Below are 20643 nucleotides of genomic sequence, written 5' to 3'. Positions count from 1 at the left end.
TTATAGAGAGGATGGGAATCGCCTAAAGTCTGGTGGTGTCAGAGGAGAAACTGGACACTTTCCGACTGATTCACGGAGTAATTGTTTTGCTCTTCAGTTGACTTATACACACTTAATTCAGGTTATATAAATAAATATAAAATCAAATTGACTTTTCCATTCTAAGGAGAAAAATGTTTTAATGTTATTAAAAATAAATTTTAATAGATATAGAAAATTATGTATCAATTATACACGCCACATGAGAGTTTCTTGTGAAGAATTATAGTCCTCTACAACTACTAAGTAACCTACAAAAAACTCTTTAAGTTTTTTCTTTTTCAGTGGGAACTGACATTGTGTCGAGAGTGTCTTGTGGAATGAATGAATGAAACAGGGACATTTGACTTGTTAGAAATAGAAGAAAATGTGACCGTGATTTCAAGGATGATCCAATATAGCTTGGCAGTGGCCCTGATGGCTCTCCTGCTGTGTTTTTTTGGGTAATGTGGATGGAGAAAACAATGAAGATGAAATTTCCAGGAAATCGCCCAGTCAGGTGTTGCTTAATGGCATCTACTGTCATTAAAATCCAATTCGATTCATTTGGAGAGTGAAATATCACAATTGCAACTACCTCATAATGGCTTTTGGAAGATGGAATTTGTATAAGCTGAGTTAATCCCTTGATCACCAATTCAAATAAAAATAGATAAAACATGAGGAGGTTGGCAGGGGCGAAGGACTGGGAATAGCAGTGGTGATGGCAGAAGGCGTCTTTCCTGCCAAAGGGAATTGGCATAGGGAACAGTCTCTGAGCCCAAACCCTGAAAACCACAAGCTGGTGTAGACGGAAGACGGATTGTCCACATCCAGCTGGGGAGCTGGAGCTCTGCTGGCTCAGCCAGCTCATAAGTAAACTGCCTCTCTGACCTGCATATGTGGCCTCATGTGCAGAAATTTGCATTTCTTTCCATTTAGGGTCTTGCTTTCTGTCAGCCTGTAAGAAGTTTAATGGCTTGTCATGAACAAGTTATATCTTTGGAAAACACAGCAAAGACAGCTTAACTTCTCTCTGGGAGTGAGGTACTCCCTCTTTGTAGAAGAGGCCTTTTTGATGCAGTAGTTAGGGAATTATTCAGTGAATTCCAGTTTTATACCTAGACATGGCACCCTGGAGATCTGAAAGAAATAAGAGCTACGACAAAGTCCTAGTCGACTTCCAGGGCATAATTTCTACACACAGGCTGGGTCAGCGATATTGGATGGATTGCACTAGGCAACCTTAATTATAAGGCTGTTATCTTGGACTTGAAATACTTTGACAATCAATGATAATCAGCAGGGACTGGGATGAAATTTGTTTGTGCTTGACAAATTCTTCTAAGATACTACAAGCGAAATGGGATTTCAAAGGCATGTTTATATTGCTTTTGATGACAAATTTTCAATTACCTCTCACACCAAAAATTGGCACGCTATTTACAATTTCTTGTGTATTCATTAAAAAAGACCTAATAAGAATCTTGACTAGGCTGTACTGGATTGCCTGTACATTGGGTAGGATGCTTTCGACTGCAAGTTACAGAAAGCCCAGATTGGAATGGTTTAAACAATACGGATAATTTGTCATCTTGCATAACGAGAAGACCTGACATAGGGTAACTTGAGGATTGGTTCCAAAATCAGCACCTCAAAAACATCACCAGGGTCTCACATTCTTTCCATTTTGCCCTTCTCAATGAACTTGGTACTTTCTCTTGGTACCAAGATGGCCACCAGAGTTCTGGCATCAAAATGGACATGACTGTGTTCAGCTGAAGAAAATTCCCCTGTGTTGCTTTTTATTATTGAGGAAGCACTTCTAGAGACCTTTCAGCAGATTTCCTGTCACATCTCATTGGCCAGGATTGGATCACATTCCCTTCCTAAATCAGTCGTGGTGACCTGATGGGATTACACTGACTGCTTAGAGATACAGACTAATCTGGATTTACTCCTGGGTCCAGTCGGGGAAAGGTGGATCTTTGAATGAAATTTCACACACACTTACATAAATGCATGGTAATCCAATAAGAGCCAACTGCCAAAGTGTGTGCTCTCCAGAAACAGATGCTGAGGCAAAGTTTGGGGTACAAGATGTTATTAAGGTTCAATTCCTAATATTAGGGGAGGAGGAGGAAGCAGGATTGGGCAGAGGAAGAAGCTGAACTGTGATGCAGGCCTGATAAAGCCTGGGCCAACCCATGGAGAGTTCTGCAGCAAATATTGCCCAGGAGTATCTTGCACTGGATTGAAATGGCCAGGCCTTGATACCCATCAGATCGTTCACCAGAAGTGGGCTGCCTGGTGAGGCAGCTCTTTGCAGTTGAGGCAGGCGTGGAAGGGTGTGCTCCCCGCAGCTGGGCAGAAAGTCCGTCCCTACAGGGGGTCTGAGTGGTGTACCCCCAGGTGTACCACACCCTCCGGTGTCTGTTATAGCTCAGGGTGCATAACTGCAGAAATGTGAAAAAAATATAACCATATTTCTTTAAAAGGATTCTGTAGTTTCTTCTGGCCACTAATCAACACTATTCCTCTTTCTCCTTTCCCAGCCTCAATTATTCTGGAGCTGCAAGCTTTTACTGTATATGCTCACCACGCCTAGATCAGACATATTTAGCTCAAACAGCTCTCAGAGGTCACCTGTTCAATGAGAGAACCCAATCTATTGGGTTAAATAAGGAAGCCAAGGTGCAGATGAGTGTGGGGCTGAACTGGAAACCATGCATGTGGCAGGCGTTTGGTGAATATTTGTCGAATTGAATTACTTCAGGTCATGGATTGAGGATTAGAACTTTGTTCTCCCAACATCTAGTCCAGGGTTTTGTCTCTGTGAACCATGTTCAGGCAAATCAGAATGATTTCATTTGAAAAATTGGAGGCAGCTTCATCTGGTATTCAAATAGATTTTTGTTTTATGGGATGTATTAAGGTCACAGACTCAAACTTGGGTGGGGCAGTAGCAACTAAGCCCAGCCATTTATCACCATGGGATAGCTTAGGCCAAGATGGTTTGCTCCTCTGCTTTCTCAAGAGAAGCTGGAAATCTGGATTTTTTTTAGGTGATATCTTGAAAGTTTTTAATGATGAGTCAAAAGTTTAACATTTTTATGTTGATCAACTTTAAACATGCTAGTTTGCACACTCTAATCCAGTGGTTCTCAGTCAGGGGCAATTTTGCCCTCCCCAGGAGACATTTGGCAACATCTGGATTCAGTTTTGGTTGTCACAAGTGGATTAGGGAATGCTGCTGGCATCTAGAGTCCAGAGATGCTGTTAAACATCCTACAAAGCACAGGACATTCCCTATGGCAAAGAATTATCTGGTCTAAAATGTCAATAGTGCTGAGGTTGAGAAACTCTGCTTTAGTCATATGTTAAAGTCAAAAAGCAGAAAAGAAACTGCCTCTTTTTCACTGGGACATCTTGTTTGAAAGATGGCAGCTGGGACCTACCCAAGAACAGAGAAGAAAAATTTCAGGGCTTCAAAAATCGATGTTTTCAAAAATATTACTGAGCTGCAAATGGCCAACAAGCATATGAAAAGATGCTCAACTTCGCTAATCATCAGCTAACTACCAATCAAAACCACAACAGATATCTCCTCACACCCATTAGGATGCCTACTATAAAAACCCAGGAAATAGGAAGTGTTGGAAGGGATACGGAGAAGTTGGAATCCTGGTGCACTATTGGGACTGTAAAATGGTGTAACTGCTGTGGAAAATATTATGGCAGGTCCTCAAAAAATTAAAAATAGGACTACTATATGATCTAGTAATTCTACTTCTGGGTATATATCGAAAAGAATTGAAAATAGAGTCTCAAGGAGATATTCGCATGCCTCTGCTCATAGCAGCAGCATTCACAATACCCAAGAGGTGGAGGCAACCCAAGTGTCCATTGATGGAAGAATGGTTACAGAGAATGTGGTAGATTCCTACAATGGTTTACTATGCAGCCTCGAAAAGGAAGGAAATCCTATCACATGCTACAACATGGATGAACCTTGAGGACATTATGCTAAGTGAAATAAACCAGTGACAGCAGGACAAATAAAAAATGATTCCACTTACACGAATATATATAAATATTCAAATTCATAGATATAGAAAGTAGAGGGATGGTTACCAGGGACTGTGGAGAAGAGGCAAAGGGAACTTATTTAATGGCATAGTGTCTCAGTTCTGCAAGATGAAAAAGTTCTGGAGATCTGTTTCACAACAGTGTAAATTCACTTACTACTGAACCGGATGCTTAAACATGGTTAAGATGGTAAATTTTATGATATGTGTTTTTCACACAAAAATAAAAAAAAGGTGACTGAGTGGAAAAATAATCCACCAATAAATCATCATCTCATTATATTTGGAATCAGTTATGCCAAGGTATTTTCAAAAAACAAAAACAAAAAACAATGCATCATTTGTAGAGACTCAAAACACATTTTTCTCTGCCCTTGAGGAGAGAAACATCTAAAGCATCAGTCCTGTGGCTGAGTGACAGGAGGTCCAGGTTAGAAGGGTTGCACATCAGGTTGTGCCTCTCTGCGCCCAGAGCCCTCTGGGCCCAGGGTTCTGAGGAACCGATGTGATCAGGTCACCAAGCTGTCGCCTGCTCTGTTCATGAGTCCCCCCTTCTGGTGGAAAGGAAAACCATGCCTGTGGGGTGTTTTTCCCCACTCAGTGGTGAATGACACTAAATCTATGCTCTGAGACTTCCACAAGTTGGCTGTTGATAGGAAAACCAAGATTTTAGAATTCTAAAGTCTCCTCTCTAAAAAAACCCAAAAACTCTGCTATGTGTCTAAAATACCTATTCTGAAATCAACTGTATTTTTTTGTCCTGGGCTGTAGACAGTGAATTTAGAAGGCTGTCCCTCTTGCCGGGAGTGAGGGGAGAGGACAGTGGGGTGGAGGGGAGTGTCTCAGAAGACCGTCCTGATACTCATGTTGCCTCCTTTGCTCCCCATGAGCCCCTGAGAGCAGGGTCTGTGTCTTCATCTTGTGCCACCAGGCTTGGCTGGCATAACAGGAACTACTGAGAAAGCATTTGAATCAAGGAATGAATGAATGAGTGGGTGACTTGATGTCTTTGTTTCTTCCCATCTATAAAATAGGATTAACAATTCTTAGGCACGACTACAGGCAAAACTGTGACCTAAGCTAAGTTTTCCTCCATTCCCTTTGGGTGACCCATTTGCTTCCCCTGTGAAAAATTGCTCTCAGGACAGGCTCACCTGTGGTTTTGCCCTATGTCACACACTAGCCGATGGTTATCCTTCCAAAGGCTATTTGCTTCTTAAGCTCTATCTGCGTTGTGAAATGGAAGGGCTGTCTTTGTGAGAGGGATTTTCAGGTGCAGTTTGTGGGGAGGGTTTCTATGAGGCAGAGGGTCCCTTCCTGGGCCCCCAGATCCACTGAGTACATAATCGGTTTTGCTTACACGGAGGGCTGGCCCTGATAATCCCTGCTCGCCTTGCATCACCAGGCTGTCAGAGGATAAAGTGGGATGATGGATGGATGGGGCACTTTGAAAAGTTAAAAGCTCCTCAGAAATGCGAGTTGTTATTGTTATTAATCCACAGCGTCAGAGAGGTGCTCCTCCTGAAAAAGAGTCCCATCTCCAAGGAGATGCGGCGGAGGGTGCGCTTCAGAAGGAGGTAGCATTTATTGGTTTCTTGTTCTTAGAGCAACCAAATCCCCCTCAGTGTACACCGAGTAAATGGGATGAAAAGTTGTTCTTAAAATCGGCGTGGATCAGGGGCTTCCCCCGGACTGTGCCAAATCCTCTAAAACCTGTAAACCTTGTTTTGGCAGGTTCTTTGCCAAAAGACAGGGAACCAATAGCCTTAGTTTTTCTCTTGGTTTCCACATCTTTTTCTCTACCCTCTTACTCCCTTCAATTATTTTAGAACAAGTCTCAGCTTGGAGCTGATCTTCAACCTCTGGAAAGCGGAATCGGTTCCTACATATTTGGCTTGGCTGAGCGAGGGGAGAGGGCTGGCTTTTTCAGGAAGGGGAGAGGGGTGCAAGCTGGGGAAAATCTGGGGAACTGGGAGGAGGCAGGAGCCTCGGTCCAAGCTCGAGCTCTCTCCCTGGGCCTGCACTTGTGTGTTCTGCTGAGCGCTCAGCCAGCCTGAGGGTGGGGGTGGGGAAGGGGGAGCCGGAGGGGAGGCTGGAGGGAGGGCACTCAGGTCCTGGATCCGGTTAGGATTCCGACTGCTGGTTAGATTTCATTAAATACAGGGCTGATTCCTGGAAAATAAATCTTGAAGTGGGCGAGAGGCGGCTGGCTGGTGTTTAGGGGTGATTTGCTGCCTTATAGGGAGGTAGCTGTTTCCAGTACCCTTTTCAGGCTGAAGGGGGAAGGCCCTGTTGCTGTTCCTTCATCGCTGGCTATTTTCATCCTTTTCTTGGGGGAGGATTGCTCTTGTTGGAGTGTTAGCTAGAGGCCACGTATTGGCCAGAGTTCCCGGGACCGGGTTGGGCAGCACAGGGAGCCCCCTGAGCTGGGGGGTTGAGAGCTCTCCTCTGCCCTGGCCGACAGCGGGCATATTGAGCCCTGCTGTTCCTTGAGAGCAGCCCGGAGCTTGAAGGGCCTCCCCCGGCAGGTCCTTGGGGATGTGGGCAGCCGGGAAACGTGGCTTCGTTTCTGCGTGGTGTGTAGGAGAAACTATCTTCCGTACCCTAGAACCTTCAAGGGCTTTGCTAAGCAGTCCCGGAATGTGGTTTCTTTTCTCTTGTTCCTCCCACTGAGTGAACAGCCCTTTCTCCCTTGCTTCTGGCATCCAGTGCAGCTCGCCCTCTAGGGCTCTTCTCTATCCTAAGCCCTCCTATCCTTCCAGTACCGTCTTCTCTTTACTTCATGAGTGCCCAGAGCCCTGTTGAGACCCACCACACGAGTGGGCTCTTGATAACCTGAAATTCCATGTATGCTGGCTCTTGGGAATTTATTTTTATCTTTCCAGTTTATTATGCATGTCTTAAGAATTGCTGTCTGTCTGTATGTCTTATGTTCTTCTGGAAATCGTTCATTTCTTTAGGACAAATGATCCGCCCTACTCCTTTTATACACTTTTCAGTTCCACACTTCATACTGAAACTTGTAAGCATTCTAAAACCCATTTTTTTTCTTTTGTGAGTACAGTTTATGTAAAACGAGGGGAACAGGCATTGGAAAGGAAGATGTGCTCTCAAGAGCAGATGAGGTTCTAGCACAGTCTATACTTTGGGGGCTGCCTTTACTTCCTCAGGCTGCACCCGTGTTAGCATCAGTAATAGATCACCACACTCTTCTCAGTTGGACAACCCTTTGCAGCCACCATAAGTCAGTCAGAGCCGGCTCATGCTCCAGTGCATCCGTGGGGCGCATGTGGGTTTCTTTGCAATTCCTACCCTCCATTTCTCTGTCTTCCCTGAAATGACCAAAGTCTAGAAGACGTGCTAAGAGCAGCAGGATAGTCAGAGGGCAGGAGGATGTCTTCGGCACAGGAGACAGACCCTTTAAATTTCGCCACACTGGGGGAGTTGGATAATTGTGCTTGGATGGTGGTCATGCGGGAAGGTGAATGAAATGGTACTTTAAGTTTCCACATTTGCTTCAGGACATGGCACTCCAAGACAGTGTGTCCAGGTCTCACTCTCCTGTTTCCTGGTCCAGGTGTGACATGATATGAGTAGCCTTTGCATTTGGTGTTTTCCTGTCAAGTGGGTACAGTCAGCGATGTGATTGTTTTTCCCTCCCAATTCATACCTGCTTCTCTATAATTTTCATATTAAGAATTGTTGGAAGAAATTAATGTTAAAATCTTGCCAGTGTATACTTCCCTGGGGGTGTAATTAACACCGCCAGTGCCCACTGCCCGCAATCCCGAGATCCCTTTACTGGTTCTGAATGCCCATTGCCCAGCCTCACTTCACTTCTCTTCCAGGCTGGCACCAATGGCCTTCTTCACAGGAGGCCCTGGAGTTGCTTAGATAACAGCGCAGAGAGCCAGAAGTGCCTGGGGTTTACATCAGCCCTGAGGTGGCTGGTGGCAAATGACTGACTGTGTGGGAATAAGAAGGGCCAGCTCCTTTGCCTCAAAGTGAGACAGTTTATGCTCCAGAATGCCCTGTGGATTCAGGCTGAGGCTGGGACTTAGAATCACGTCCAGGCTCAGCTCTTTCCCTGTTCCAGTCCTGCTTCCCCCACTCCCTTCTCAGTTTCTCCTAGGAGCCCTTCATTGATAGATTGCTGGCAAGTGGCTCATAGTCTGAAAGTCTGGTTGTGGGGAAACTGACTTAAGACGAGGGCAGCAGAGTGAGGGACGGTGGTGGAGGAGAGAAGGGTGTAGATCATGGGTAATCCAAATCATGGTAAAATAAAGCTTTGCTAAGTTCATCTGGGGCACATGACCTATGTGTAAAGCATAATAGGGATGCTCGGACTGTCTGTTTACCCAGCAAGCCTTGGTAATCAGTAGTCCTGGGTTGGGGCCGCCTGTGGTCCGGAGAGGAGGATTCCAGCTTAGGGCTGAGAGTTGGGTGGGCAGCAGTCAATTTAAGTAACACAGGTTAAACTGCTTCCAGAAGACAGGGGGTTGGTTATAGTTGATTTTCTCAGTTTCTGCAAATGGAAGTTGGCATCAGCCATGGAACAGCCACGATGGCCTCCATGGGCAGAGGGGAGATTTTGTATGGATTGATCCCTGATCTGCTGCGGTCTCTGGACACCAAGGTGAAGAGATTCAGCCTTTGAGAATAAGCATTCCCTTCCTTTAAGAAAAATTCAAATTCGCTGCTTTTCACTGTAGTCACAATGTAGACATACTTCTGCGGGCATTAAAAGAAAACAAAGACGTACATTATTTTCCAGAAATTCTAAGTTGAGATGAAAAACTTATCTGTCTTGGCTAAACAGTTTTTTCTCTCTCTCCTCCTTCTACCACCCTTCTTGGATTTTTTTTGACACTATCATATGAGTCAGAATGGGTGTATCACTTTTAATTATTGTTGATTACCATTCGTGTTGGAACAGCTACCTTGTTATGCCATCTCCTATCAGGAAATAAATGCCAACTTAGTGACCTGAGTGAGAGAGCTGGTGACCCTTCCCACTGGGGAGATGGCAGGCAGCCGCCTGGCGCTTGTTGAATTAAGAAGTGTGACTACAGTAATTAGCAGCGAGTTTCCAGCACAGGATAGAGTAGATTCAGGGCAGAGCACAGTTGTCATACAGGTTGACCTCTGTGCAAGAGAAATGAGGGATTTGGGATTGGGGCCTGGAGGGTTGGGGAAGAGGTCACGAGAAAGAAGGTCAATAGCAGAAACCAATTTGACATCCCTGAGCTTGTAATAGGATTTACCCTGGGCTCACAGACCTTGGAGATGTCGCCTATGCAAAAGCTGGTTGACAATTCTGCAGCCCTGGAGTGTGTATTTGGGACCAGAAGAGTTAAGTCTTGACTGCTTTGCCTCTAGGATGTGCTTAATGGAACACAAACAAAAAGGAAGAGACACAGTGTTAAAATAGAACTAGGGCACAGATTGAAATGAAATGTGATTACTAGCAGTTGTACACTTTATGGAAAAAATGTGCACGCAGGTCTTTTAGGAAGTGTAAATAAAACAGATGGATTTATGAAGGGGGAGAGTATGCTTTATATACCCAGCTCCTACATCAACAAATGTTGCCCTCAAGGTAAATTAAAAAAAAAAATGTTCTAAGCTTGTATTAGTCACACCCATTTATTTTTGGCATAATTTGTGCACTATTTGGAAGTTGGCAAGAACGGGAACGTTAGGGCCAACATTTGGTCTTGCTTCAGGAGTTTTTATGAATATGAATGCCTGAAGTTTACATAGGCTTATGCCGTCTCTATAGCAACGCATGTTTGTTGTGAAAATCTATCCTTTTAAAGTCAAGAATCTGTATGTTAACCTCAAATTCAACACGCTATCTAATTCTGGTGTTTTGAAACACTTTAGGGCTGTTGCACGTTCAATATTGGATTGGATTGGATTAGAGGGTGAGTTGGTGGGTGTCCTTGGAAACACACACACACACACACACACACACACACTTTCACAGTTTTTTCGAGGGTTAGCTCTTGCTTATGGAAGTTAACCTTAACGTGCCTCCAAATAAAGCCAGATGAGAGGAACATCAGATCGTGGAACAGCCCAGGCAGATCTGAGAGTCTAGTTTGAAGCAACAAAGGAGAAAATGATTGTTAGATTGTGATTTTTTCCCTGGGTTTTTAAACTTGGGGGAGACCTTCAGAGTATGTGTCAGGCTGGCTTCAGTCCTTTGGAGGCTGGAGAGCAGAAAGGGGGCTGGGTGGGCGCTGGCACGCATGAAGTGGAATAGCCCAAATCTTTCTGTCAGCCCAAGACACTGGAACTCATCTGCGTGGCTCCATCTCTGTTAGGCTTTCATGTATGTGTGTGTGGGGTCTGGTCTTGCCCTCAATGGGATTCTTGGTGGAATTCTAGTCAGTTACCAGTTGTGGTTGGGAACTTGAATGTATTTACGGGTCCTCCCAGTGAAAAGAGCTGGCTTTTGGCAAAATTATGGTGTCACTTATGTCCACAGCCTCTGGGTTCTAATATTGGGGATGCTCTTTCCTAATCCTCAATGCTTCCCAGGGTCCTCAAACTCTCCCCTCCCCAAACTGGCTCTCAGAAGAGGATAAGATCAACTCTTCTATACTGAGGTATAAGAGAGGAGTGCTCTGGGAAAAGCGGTGAGCTTGGAATGAGGATTAGGTTCTGTATTAGAATTTGGGACCTGTCTCTTCATAGTGACATGTCCCTGAACTGCTGTGGAAAGTTTTAAATCCTCCATTTTGGTGTAAAGGAAAAGAAGATAATGCCTGCTCGAATGAGATAATAGGTGTGACAGAGCTTTGTAAAATTCTCAACTCTTATTTAAATACAAGTCTATTATTGCTCTCATGTTAATAAGGGATGGCAAACGGTTTTCCACTCATATTCCAACCTTGCTCATTTGATGATGGCTGCTTGGAGTGTTGTGCTGAGAAGGATTCTGAGATGCTCTCACAGGGAGAAGTGCTACAATTGATCAGTGATGCCTGTCATTGGCACAGGGAGGCTGGAAGTGTGCCTTCCAGTGTAAAGTGTTGGCACTCCGGGGTCCATTTGACTTTCAAGAGGGGTAGAGAATATGAAATAAGGCAATAAACCTTTAACAGTAAAATTGCAGGTATTAGAACACGGAGAAAGCATTCTTTTAAGGAAACAGATCCCCTGATGCCCAGAATCAAACATGTGCATTGTTCTGACTCTGCCTATAGAAGAGAATTCTCGTATTTCCCAAGGCTGGTCCCCTTGTTGCCTGGTTAGGGAGATGCTAATAATTGGGGCCAGCACTGCGTCTTTTCTTTCTGTTGTCCCATTGATCATATTGTCTGTTCTAGTCATTCTGACATTTGGTAAGATTCAGTTTAGCACTTGGCTGTTTGTTGTCCTGTCTTGGTCTCTAATGGTTTTTAACTATGTGTATGGATTCATCTGTAAAACTGTAAATTCTTTGAGGGACAGGATTATGTCCCACATTTTTTCTCCTCTTGATTTTTTTCTCCTCTGGTATAGGATAGATAATAATTTGCTTAGCAAATTCTGAATTGATCATTACATTTTTTTCTGATTATAGAGTCACACACTGCATAATGTAGTTTCAGCCAGTGATGAACCACACATAACGATGGTGGTCCCATAGATTAGGACCATACAGCCTAGGTGTGCAGTAGGCTATACAATCTAGGTTTGTGTAAGTACACTCTATGATGTTCACACAACGACAAAATCACCTAATGTGTCACCTAATGACGCATTTCTCAGAATGCATCCTCATCACTAAACAATATTATCTAATGTATCTAATATTAATTTTGGAAAATTTGAAAAATAAAAAAATACAAAGAATCAAGTAAAAATAGGTTGTAACATTATACCTAGAGGTAATTATCATTACCATTTGGTGTGTTTCCTACCAGCATTTTTTCTCCTGTATATTTAGATATAATTTTTAAAATAGCTGAAAGCATGCTCACTTTAATTATGCAATCTGGTTTTTTTATGCTACATTATAATTACTTCTCTGAGTCTTTAAATGAGTATTGATAAATATTGAAATGCTTAAATTTTAATTTTTAAAACTTCAGCTGTTTATTAGTTTGTGACTTAAATAGTAATACCTATTCATGGTCAAAAAAATCTTGAAAGGTACAGAAAGATGTGGAATGAAAAGTGAAAACCCTTCATCCCTTCATTTTCTCATTCTTTCACTACCTGTAACCCCTTTTAAACAGTTTCTTGTTTCCTTACAGACATTAGTTTTATGTTCATGGACATATAAAATATGGTTCATATTATTGATACAGGTTTTCAACAAGATTTTTGAGCTTACTATATCTTGGACATCTTTTGCGTTATTGCATTCAAATTCATTTCATTCTTTTAAACTGCTATGAGGTATTCCATTCCACGGAAATCTTATCCTTAACCGAATTCCTATTGATAGCTATTTAAGTGGTTTCCATTTTTTTGGCTATTATAAACAACACATCATTGAACATCTTTGCACATATGTTTCTGTGCACAAGTGTGAGTGTTTATGTAGGATTAATTCCTGGGAGTGAAAATTCTGGGCTAAGGGGAGAGTTCACATTTAAAAGATTGAAGGATATGGGAAATTTGTCCTCCAAAAACGTTTTTCCATTTATATTCTCACTAGCTATGAGTTTTCTGGTTTCTCACATCCTTATCAATAATCCGGCCTGAAACGAACAAATGAGAATCTCACCGTTGTTTTAACTTGTGTGTCGTTCATTATTATTGAGGCTGTACATTTATTCACACATTTATTGGCTACTTGTATTTCTTTTTCTACAAAATGCTGTTTGTGCACTTTGCACTTTTCTATCGCGTGGCTGGTAAGTTTGTTATTGATGTTATAAGTCGCATGCTTTCCCCCTAGGATCCTCAGGGATCCTGAGTTCACTCTTCACTAAGATCGGTGCTGAGCAGACTTTGGAGACATTTCGTGTAATAAATTCTTAGGTCTTTTGGAAATTTCAGTTGTCCGTTGACATCTAGGAATGGAGAGTGAATTTTGAGAGTTGTCCTTCCATTTTGCTATGAAAAAGCAGAAAAGACAGAGGAGAACCCTGTCCCACAACACACATGCGCACACACACACACACACACACACACGGCTGAGACTCTGCAAATTGCACAGAGTAACTTTGGGTTGAAGTGGGCCAAAGGGGAGAGGTTTCCAAATTCCATACCCCAGATAGGTCTCTGGAACAGAAGGGCTCCTCCCGCTTTTCAGTAGAACATGTCATTTGGATTGCCCATGTTTAGAACCGAGACGTGTTCATGTATAACAAGCAAATGCCAAACTTACTAGGAAAGCCTGTGATGGACAGCCGGACAGCCCTCCCCGGGAATGCTTCTTTGCTTTGTGGTTTTTATTCACTCCTGTGTACTTTGGTGGGCATTGAGCGTGGGAATTAGACCCTTAAAATGCTCTCATTCCGTCTGAATACCCCTTCTGCTGCCACCACTTTGCCATCGAACCCCCTCCATCAGGTTTTTTGGTGGGGCGGGTGGTGCTTTTACAGGGCGGTTTCTTTCAGGGTGAGTCTATGAAGCCTGCAGGATGTTTTAACTGGGGTGGTGTAATGGTAGGGTGCTACAAGGGCCCCAGCAAGGGGTACTTCATAAATCACATTATTATGCTTAGTCGTGTTAATGGGCATTTATATGCCTTAAATCCTTCATACAGCAGTGGGATAATAGCCATTAAGGCCATAGTTACTATTTTGGGTTGGGCCCACTTGTAAAACTGGACCTTTTTATTGTGAAGCTGTTTTTAGTTAGAGGAGTACATAAAACCCTTTGAAAGACAGAATTTCAATTTAGTGGTTGCCGTCTTATAGAGTTTAAATGGTAAAATCACCACATATATTTTAAAGTCTAGAACCAAACAGTTAAAATCGTGCTCCTGAAGCAGGACTTCTTAACAATGAAAACTACAAAATCTTAGTGGAATTTGGCCAAATGTACATCCTTTCCCCGACCAGTAATAATTTTTAACTTTTGAGGACAGCTTCTCTTTGTAACATTGGTTCTCAGGGGTTTCAGCGCCCCCAAGAAGATTTGGAGACTGCGGTCCCGTGCTGGGCGCTGCTGGGGAGGACACAGGCTGTGTGGGCATTTTTGGGGCTGTGAACACACTGGTGTTCATTGACAAGGTTTTTTGGGGACATTTCCACCCCTAGGGGAAAGACAGAGTGCCACGTGGCCCCATGGGAAGTCCCTGGGCTCCCCGGGAGCCTGGCGACTCTGTTTAGTGGTCCCCGGTAAGCAAATTGAATAGATTGTAGGCAGCTGGCCATGCTAGTTGTGATGTGTAGATGAGGCTGGAATCCGTTAAGACTGAAAACTGCCTGCCATGGAGGATGAATCATTTCCCAAACGAGAGGGTCCAGTGCATGGGGAGACACCCTCCTGATCGCAAACACCTGTGTCCGCCTCTGCCACCGATGGACTTTTTCCTAATCCTTTTTCCTTTACTTACAGTGAGAGGGCTGTTCCTACCTTTGCAGAGCACACACCTGCACACACCCACTTGATTCTGAGGAGGTGACTGGGAATATTCCAAGGAAGCTACGCTGGGGATGGAAACTTTATCCCAGATACCCGAGCACTGAATAATCAGATGTTGGGACAAACTTCTCATGCTCTTTCTATGCTTACTATGTACTTACAAAACGAACCCTGGTGACTATGGTCTCTCTTCCCCTTTGCCTCCTGTCCTTCTGTTTCTGGTGCTAAATTTGTTAGTCTGAAGGACTAGCCATCTATTGTAGTGATTCCCATGGCACCAGTCAGGCTGCTTCAATCTCCCTGTTTCCACATTTGCTGCCAACATTTCGCCTGATGTGACCCCAGGCCCCTTGTCTGCCCTTCTCTTGTAAATCTGCATCGGGCTCTCTCTTCTTTGAAGCTTCTCTCACTACTCCAGGTGTTCGCGGGCATTAATTGTATGGGTTGTATGGGGCTTATATCTCCCCGCTCAGGTATTTATGTAGCAAAGAAGTGGTAGATATACTAGTTAAGAGTTTGGCCCCTGGAGTCAGACAGACCTGATTTGAGTCCTGGTTCTGTCCCCTGCTGGATGTGTAACCCTGGATAGGGCAATTCACCCCTCTGAGTCTCAGTTTCTCATGAAGACCAGGACCCACCCCATTAGGTAGTCATGAAGATTAAACATGAAGCCATTGAAAGCTCTTATCATGGTGGCAGTGGACGGTGAGCACTCAAAAAGTCTTAGCTGCTATCACTGTTGCTGTTATTATTCTTTTGATTGATTCCTCACGTCCCCGACATCCTCATATGTCCTTGAGAGCTTGCTTGTATCCACCTGAGCACCTAGGCCCGTGCCTGCAGGGGTGGTTCTTCATGGAGGCTGAGGACGGTGCAGGCCCCCTCTCCTCCCAGTGCTGACCCTTTGGTTCCTGGAATGCCATGTTTGGCAGCACAGAGGTCCTGCTGAAGTTCTTGGCAAATAAATAACAGCATGTTCTTTAGGAAGCAAATAAGGTGGCTTTCCATTGTCCCGTCGTTTCCCGTGTGTGTGGGTGGGGTGAGAGGAGGTGAGGGTGGCAGGAGAGATGAGAGCTTGCAGAGGTGGGATGAACAACTGGAAGCCAGTTTCCTCTTTATCTGTCCTATAGTCCTATAAATTGCTGCTTTGGGAGGCCACGTGGTTTAGGGGAAGAGCATAATGTTGGAGTCAGAAGGGCAAGGTTTTGGGTCCTAGTTCTGTCACTAACCAGCTACATAAGACTGGGAAATTCACAAACTTTTGGGGCCTCAGTCTGCGCATCTATAAAGCTGGGATAATGCACTTCTCAGGGCTGTTGGGGGATCCAGTGAGGGAGTCCCTGTGTAAGTGCTGTGTGAAAGAAGATGCAAACATTAGCTGTTATCATTAGACATGTCCTGTATTAATAGCTCACTTGTTTCCTTTTTCTTTGCCCTTCTGTGCTGGGCTTCCCTGCCTCTTTTTTTGCCCTCTCTCCTTCTCCCTCTTCAGTTGCTGGGGCAGATCCTGAGTCTGCAAGGAAACAGCAGAGGGGAGTAGAGCTCCAGATTTCTGGCTGGGGCCTCTGCACGGCTCTCACTTGGAATGGTTTTTCTCATACCTTTCAGACTGGCTCAGTGCTGAAGCTGGGACCTTTCAAATCCCTGCTCAGAGCTCCTTCCCGCTCATACACGTTCCTGGGTGTTACTATTGTCTTCCCAGCTACAGCATATACTTGTTTAGGGCAAAGATTATGGTTTGCATTGCTTCGTACAAAGGTGTGCACACAGCAGGCAGTCGATAATTGTTTACTCAGTGGTGCTTCTTGCTGGGGGATGGATGAGAAGAATGGGACAAGTGCCCCTATAGCCTGTGGATCAGTAGCCCCTGGAGGGTATGCTTGAGTGGTGGCCTAAAGGGTCATGGGCTCAGGCTCCTGGCCTCTCTTTTCCATCAACGAGTATAGGCTTGAGAGGTGGTCTTCAGGGTGGGGAGGTGGGTGAGCTCCTTGTTGTCCAGGTAGTCTGGGCTGAAAATTATTCCTGATTCCTAGCCTGAGGAGGAGAATTTGGGCAATCTTCATGGTCTACAGCTTGTTCGACGTAGCAGTTCCTCTGATTACTGAACAACATGGTGTCAGGGTCCTGGGGGACTTCATTTCTTGTATGTGGCTTCCGGAAAACCCGCCTCCTGGACTTCCATCCTATGGCTTAGAAGGGTGGAAATTTAGACAGTTGCTGAAGGGGGCCTTAGATATATTCATACAGCAGATAAAAGCTGTTTTGCTCAAAAAGAAGCCCATGTGGTTTAATCATTCATTTTTCCATTTGTTTCTTCTCAGTTGAGTATGCCCTCGGTAATGGACTCAGGGTGATACAGGACAGAGCATTTCAGAAACTGTCATTATCCCTTGGAAACTTACAGTCCATTGGAGAGACAGACACATCATAAATAATTACCAAACATGTATAACTATAATTATGGTAAGTGCCATGAAGGGAACGTGGAAGGATAGTGACTGACGGGGAGACCTAACCTTGTTTGGAGGGTCAGGGAAGGCTTTTCCCTCCGAGCAATGTTTAAGAGATCCAAAACACAAACAGGGAAAGGGTGTTTCAGACAGCCCTGATGCTAGCTGATATGATGAGACTCTTAGATAATTAGAAAAACCCACTTCTTCTTTAAGACAGTTTAATTCTATGCATCCGTGAGGCCAATGAGGTGAATGGTGTCCCAGGAGTCATGCAACCTACAACTGATGTAGTGCAGGTGAGGCCCCCATTTCAGGAAGAGGAACAGTATGTGTGAAGGCCCCAAGGTGAGAAGGAGCAGGTATAGCAGAGAACAACACTGTGCACTAGGGTGCAAGCAAGCTAGGGGAGAGGAGTGAGCAAGAATGAAGAGGCAGCCTGGGGTCAGGGCACGTAACCTATGAGAGTCCATGCTAAGGCATTGAAGAACTTAGAGCAAAGAAGTGACTCAATCATTTTTATATTTTAAAAAGCTCACTCTGGTTGCTGGATGGAGAAGAGTCCAGAGGACTGAAGTGGGTATACAGAAGAGCACAGATTAGACAAGGTTTTAGGAGGTGGAATGGGTAGAATTTAGGAGTTAATGATATGTATGTGGGAGGCATGAAGGGGAAGTAGGAGTCCCTTTTTAAAGGCTGTATTGAGGAGCAGGAGCTGGCTAAGGTGATTGAAAGGCGCGTCCAAGGAGGTAGCAGATAAACCAGGAGAGGATGGTGTCCTGGAAGTTAAGGAAGGAGATTGTCTCTAGAAGGAGGAAGCAGTTTGTTGCTGTGTTGAAGGTTGCTGAGAGGTCACGTCGGGGGACAACTTGGACCTAACAACTCAGAGGTCATTGGAGGCTTGGCAAAGTCAGCCTTGGTGGAGACATGAGTGTGGAAGTCAGACTGGAACAGGCTGAGGGGTGGACAGGGGATGGAAGAGGAGACACTAAGTTCAGGTAACTTGCGTGATGGAAGGAAGAAAGAGTGGGTAGTAGGTAAAGGGGAATGCAGGTGTGGGGGTTTTAGGGAGGGTAACATGAGAGAGAGCAGGATGGAAGGATCCAGTAGAGAGATAAAGGGCGAAGAAGGGGTAAAACGATAATGTAAGATTCCGTGGGAGGCAGAAAGCAATGGGAGCAAGTTATTCAAGGCAGAATTGGCCTTGAATAAGGGGAAGAGAGATCTCCTTGGAAGCAGGGGTGAAGGAGGAGAAGATGGAGTAGATTCAGGAGTGTCTGTCAATTTGGTGGTACGAAGCTGGGAGAGTTTCTTTAGTGTGGATTCTATTAACTATGTGGAGTAAGTGGTAAGGTTGTCTGCTGGGAGGCTGAAGGGGAAAGTGAGATTTATGTAATGGACCAGCAGCGGATGAAGATTAGGAAGAACTTCACCAAAAGAATGAAGGAATGAGTGGAGTCACCAACATCCGTGTAGCATTTCATAACTTATAAATCACGCCTGTATATTTCCTTTCATTTGATCCTTATTTCAACCACACTAGTTGGGTGATATTATCCTCCATCTTTCAGATGAGAATAAGGTTTAAATTGAGTTCAAATTATTCTGGGACCCACACCCTCTCAAAAGGACTCTAGGGAGCCCAGGCAGCACTCCACCCTAACCAGCTTAGTGTTTTTTGTCTTTGTAGGTCTCCACTGTTTCTGAATCCCCTTCCTACATTTGGAGAATATGTCATCATGTGATTCTTGGTGTGAGCAGAGCTGGCCTCTCAGCAGTGAAGTCTAGAAGGCCGGTTACCTGACCTCCGGGGCCCCTCTGGTGTCCAGTATGCAGGAGACTGCCCCATACTCCAGCAATCACATGACCCTTCCTGAGCTGTGAGGCTAGGAAACAGGGATAGTGGAGGATGCTTTTGGTGGGGGGGGGGAGGTGGTAGCAGTGGCAGTGGCAGCAGCATTGGGTTTCCAGGGGCTGTCCAGAGATGAAGTCACATGCAGCAGTGACGCAGACTGAGGGAAACTTTCCAAACTGTCTGCAGGGAGCTGGGGTTGTGCTTCGTCGGCCTTCTTTCTTTGGTGTCTGCCTGTTCTCGGAGCCTTTCTCCAGCCATTCTGAAGAGTCTGTGAGCTGCCCAGTATCCTCTCAGTCAAGTCCACTTCTGCTCTGTTCAACCAGAGTCATTTCTGCTGTTTGTGACCAACAGCCCTGACTGGTACACTGGTTTAACCCAAAAGCTTAGTTCTGTCTGAGAAAAGAGCCTGCAGTTCACCTTGGTGTATTTAAGTTCTCAACATTCAAGTTATGTAGAAGACCCCAGATTAAGGAGTGGGCACTGACACTCATCCTGCTTGCTCAGGAAACTGTGCCTCATTCAGACTGTACCATCAGAGGAGAACAGGAATTCTTACAAACAGGAGGACACCTTACTCATGCGTTAGGTGTTTTCACGTGACTTGGAGGAGTTTGAGGGTGGAATGACCCATGTGTCAGAAGCTTAGGAGCAAATCAGGAAGCAGTGTTGAACCATTGGGTTGACTTTGCCACCTGAGGGTCAGGGATAGTCTTCAGTTTTTCAGAGATGGCTTAAGTCTCAAAAGTCTGTGTGGTATTTATTTGCCATTGACACCAGGCTTGCCAAAAATCTCATTCTGACTGTTGGAAGGCTAGCTGGAGAGTGGTTGATTGGTGATGTCTGCCATGAGTGCAGGGATGGGGGCTTGTGCCGATCCCTGATTTAGATCCAGATCTTGGAGGCAGAAGCTCATGAAGGGCACATCAAGGTTAGCCCCAGCTTCATGTAGTCATATTTATGAGTTCCCCTTTGGCAGATGAAGTAGCCAAGACCTATATTATCACCCTTGAAGCTCAAACCAAGATGGAATACAGGCCTTGTATTTTCCTTTACTTCCTAGCATGGAATCCTTACGTGGCATTAGGGGATCTGGCAAACTGTCCTCTGCTCCCTCTGTTGTTCATCTACAAAGGGCATTTGTTTTTGAGAAATTCATAAAGCAACAATTATAGTTATTATTACACATCAGTGTTAGAAAACTGATAGCTCAAATGAAACAAAAGTAAGCAGAGAAATAGATCATTTGACTAATACAAAGAAAAGCTTGAGCTATTACAATTGTGTAGAACTTTACACCCAGCAATAGAAAATGCAACTCTTTTTGGACACACGAGAAACTCTTGTAAAAACTGATCATATACTAGGCTGCAAAGGAAGCCTCAATAAATTCCAAGGAATGATAATTATCTAGATTATATTGTCTGATCACAATGCTATAAAACCAAAAGTTAAAATAAAGTTACCAAGAAAAATTCCAAATGTCTGAAAACTAAATAATATTACTAAGAAACTCTTGGATTAAAAGGGAGATTTACTTGTTAAATTTCTAATAATCATGAGAAAAATTAGTAAAAATAAAAATAATACTGAAAAAAAATAAGAATACTCTGTATCCAGTTAAGTGGGGGCATAGCTAAAACAGTTGTCAGAGGAGAATCTTGCTTTAAATCTGTTTTTCAGGAAACAAAGATGATTA

At 44.2% G+C, this 20643-nt stretch overlaps 1 long non-coding RNA gene across 3 annotated transcripts in view; it reads left to right on the top strand.

Annotated features, from left to right (window-relative positions):
• Nucleotides 1-20643, top strand: part of LOC123286628 (uncharacterized) — a 116282-nt gene that overhangs the window by 37401 nt on the left and 58238 nt on the right. The window contains exon 1 of one of the 3 annotated variants that reach the window (XR_011503976.1): nt 16964-17105. The exons of the other annotated variants lie outside the window; for them this stretch is intronic. This is a non-coding gene — a long non-coding RNA (uncharacterized lncRNA). Of the gene's footprint in view, nt 1-16963; nt 17106-20643 lie in introns of those variants that run through there. 3 annotated transcript variants of the gene reach the window in all.

The sequence above is a fragment of the Equus asinus genome, chromosome 6 (genome assembly GCF_041296235.1).
Source record: "Equus asinus isolate D_3611 breed Donkey chromosome 6, EquAss-T2T_v2, whole genome shotgun sequence".
NCBI classification, from domain to species: domain Eukaryota; kingdom Metazoa; phylum Chordata; class Mammalia; order Perissodactyla; family Equidae; genus Equus; species Equus asinus.
Note: the sequence above shows the minus strand (reverse complement) of the source record. Positions and strands in the feature narration are given on the sequence as shown.